Source organism: Pseudophryne corroboree, chromosome 1, assembly GCF_028390025.1.
Source record: "Pseudophryne corroboree isolate aPseCor3 chromosome 1, aPseCor3.hap2, whole genome shotgun sequence".
Classification (NCBI taxonomy): domain Eukaryota; kingdom Metazoa; phylum Chordata; class Amphibia; order Anura; family Myobatrachidae; genus Pseudophryne; species Pseudophryne corroboree.
In genome coordinates this window covers 123,615,491-123,618,866 of record NC_086444.1, presented here as the reverse complement: position 1 = coordinate 123,618,866, position 3,376 = coordinate 123,615,491, and the positions used below count along the sequence as shown (strand labels likewise).

Below are 3,376 nucleotides of genomic sequence, written 5' to 3'. Positions count from 1 at the left end.
CTTCACTGCTCCAACACACATACAAACAGGGCTACACTGCACTGCTTCAACAATGTTGAAGGAGTGCAGTGTAACCCTGTGTGTGTATGTTGACAACATACACACACACAGGGTTACACTGCACTGCTCCAACACACACACACACACACACACACACACACACACACACACGGTTACACTGCACTGCTCACACACACTAAGTTAAAGTACACTGTCTGTACACACACATATTGTACATATACAGCTGCCTCTCCCTACCTTTACACACTTCTAGTGCTGATCTTCTATATCAGTCAGGGCCCCCTCCTCTCCATTTCGGAAGCGCGCTGTAACGCACACACACAGCGCTGGCACATTATGTGTGTGAAGCGGCGCCTGTGTGAAGCAGGAAGCATCTCTACGGAAGCGTTCTGGCGCAGCGGAGCGGGACGGCGCCTCTTCAACCCTGCGCCGTCCTGCACTGCTAGTTGAAGTTCCCGCTTACTGCCTCGCGCCGGCACCCTCTCCTTTTCCGTGCCCAGGTCGCGTGCCCCCCTAGCCCCCCCCTAGTTGCGGCTCTGCTCATGCCTAACTGCACTATTTGGTATGCAATTAGATGTTTTCCCTTTTCATGTGGGTTAATAATGAATGTAGTATACTCATAACCTAACTAGTACTCAGATTAATGTGTTGCATATATTATTGCACAACCTTTGCAGGAAATTAAGTGGTACTTTTTCCATGTGGATTATCAATGAATGTATCGCATATGGGCCCTCATTCCGAGTTGTTCGCTCGTTCTTTTTCTTCGCATCGGTGCGATTTTCCGCTAACTGCGCATGCGCAATGTTCGCACTGCGGCTGCACCAAGTAAATTTGCTAAGAAGTTTGGTTTTTTACTCACGGCATTACAAGGTTTTTTCTTCGTTCTGGTGATCGTAGTGTGATTGACAGGAAGTGGGTGTTTCTGGGCGGAAACTGGCCGTTTTATGGGAGTGTGTGAAAAAACGCTGCAGTTTCTGGGAAAAACGCGGGAGTGGCTGGAGAAACGGGGGAGTGTCTGGGCGAACGCTGGGTGTGTTTGTGACGTGAAACCAGGAACGACAAGCACTGAACTGATCGCACTGGAAGAGTAAGTCTGGAGCTACTCAGAAACTGCAAAGAAATATCTTTTCGCAATATTGCGAATACTTAGTTCGCAATTCTGCTAAGCTAAGATTCACTCCCAGAGGGCGGCGGCTTAGCGTGTGCACTGCTGCGAAAAGTGGCTAGCGAGCGAACAACTCGGAATGAGGGCCATTGTACTGCCAATGAATGAAACATATTCATAACCTTCTTGCAATCTCTTACATATCCAATATTACTTGAGAAACTATCACTCACTATGAAAGGTTATTTATCGGTTTTCACAATGCCTTTGAGAGCAGAGGTCCAATATTGTCAATGATAGACATTTATTCATGCTAATTTTGGTGAGTCGCAGCTCACCACCTCTCATATAGTGGCTTTCTACTCTATTTTAGCAACATATTCCTTTTCTCTCTGGTGTAAATTTCTTTAGCCTACATGGAACCTATATTTACCATTTTGTGCCTCATGCCTCATGCTTAACTGCACTATTTGGTATGCAATTAGATGTTTTCCCTTTTCATGTGGGTTACTAATGAATGTATTATACTTATAACCTAACTAGTACTCAGATTAATGTGTTGCATATTTTATTGCACAACCTTTGCAGGAAATTAAGCGGTACCTTTTCCATGTGGATTATCAATGAATGTATCGCATATTGGGGGTCATTCCGAGTTGTTCGCTCGCAAGCTGCTTTTAGCAGCTTTGCACACGCTAAGCCGCCGCCTACTGGGAGTGAATCTTAGCATATTAAAATTGCGAACGAAAGATTAGCAGAATTGCGAATAGACACTTCTTAGCAGTTTCTGAGTAGCTCCAGACTTACTCGGCATCTGCGATCAGTTCAGTGCTTGTTGTTCCTGGTTTGACATCACAAACACACCCAGCGTTCGCCCAGACACTCCTCCGTTTCTCCAGCCACTCCCGCGTTTTTCCCAGAAACGGTAGCGTTTTTTCGCACACACCCATAAAACGGCCTGTTTCCGCCCAGAAACACCCACTTCCTGTCAATCACATTACGATCACCAGAACGAAGAAAAAACCTTGTAATGCCGTGAGTAAAATTCCTAACTGCATAGCAAATTTACTTGGCGCAGTCGCACTGCGGACATTGCGCATGCGCATTAGCGACTATTCGCTCCGTTGCGACAAAAAAATAACGAGCTAACAACTCGGAATGACCCCCATTGGGGATAATTCTGAGTTGATCGCAGCAGCAAGTTTGTTAGCAATTGGGCAAAACCATGTGCACTGCAGGGGGGGCAGATATAACATTTGCAGAGAGAGTTAGATTTGGGTGGTTTATTTTGTTTCTGTGCAGGGTAAATACTTGCTGCTTTATTTTTACACTGCAAATTAGATTTCAGTTTGAAAACACACCACCCAAATCTAACTCTCTCTGCACATGTTATATCCGCTCCCCCTGCAGTGCACATGGTTTTGCCCAACTGCTAACAAATTTCCTGCTGCGATCAACTCAGAATTAGGCCCATTGTACTGCCAATGAATGAAACATATTCGTAACCTTCTTGCAATCTTGTACATATCCAATATTACTTGACAAACCATCACTCACTATGAAAGGTTATTTATCGGTTTTTCACAATGCCTTTGAGAGCAGAGGTCCAATATTGTCAATGATAGAAGACATTTATTCATGGTAATTTTGGTGAGTCTCAGCTCACCACCTCCTTTTCCTTTCTGTACCCCCTCTCTCTCATTCACCGTCCACTATAATTCTATATGACAGTGAACAGCAGAAGTTGGGGCATACTCTCTCTCCACTTTCTTTTTTTCGAGAACCCTCTCATCCACTGCCAGATATCAAGTTCCCTGCAATGCAACTGTAACAGGGACTTGGGGCAGATCAGAGGGACAGCAGAAGTTCTCAACTTGTTATAAATGCCGAAACCACACGCTCTCTCATTTGTTTGAATCATATTACTACTGCCATACTTCACTGGCTACGCCCAAATCCATTTGATCTTGGAAGCAAAGCAGTGACAGGCCTGATCAGTACAAGGTCAGATGACTACCTTGGAATATCAGGTACAGTAGCTCCAATCATCAATAAACAGCAGAAGTGGTGGAGAAAACATTGGCCTTACCTCTATACCTATTCTACTAATTAGAACTACAATCTTTGCAAGACCACCTACCAGAGAAAGAAGCTTCAATAGCACAACCATTACCAATACCAAGGGAGCCATTATCAAGGAGTATATCTACCATTATTGAAAATCTATTTTCTTCATAACGATATTAC

The 3,376-nt window shown here is 44.4% G+C and overlaps 1 pseudogene; it reads left to right on the top strand.

The window, feature by feature from the left end:
* The first annotated feature begins 3,052 nt into the window (after positions 1 to 3,052).
* Positions 3,053 to 3,171, top strand: LOC134951596 (5S ribosomal RNA; annotated as a pseudogene).
* Positions 3,172 to 3,376: the final 205 nt, after the last annotated feature.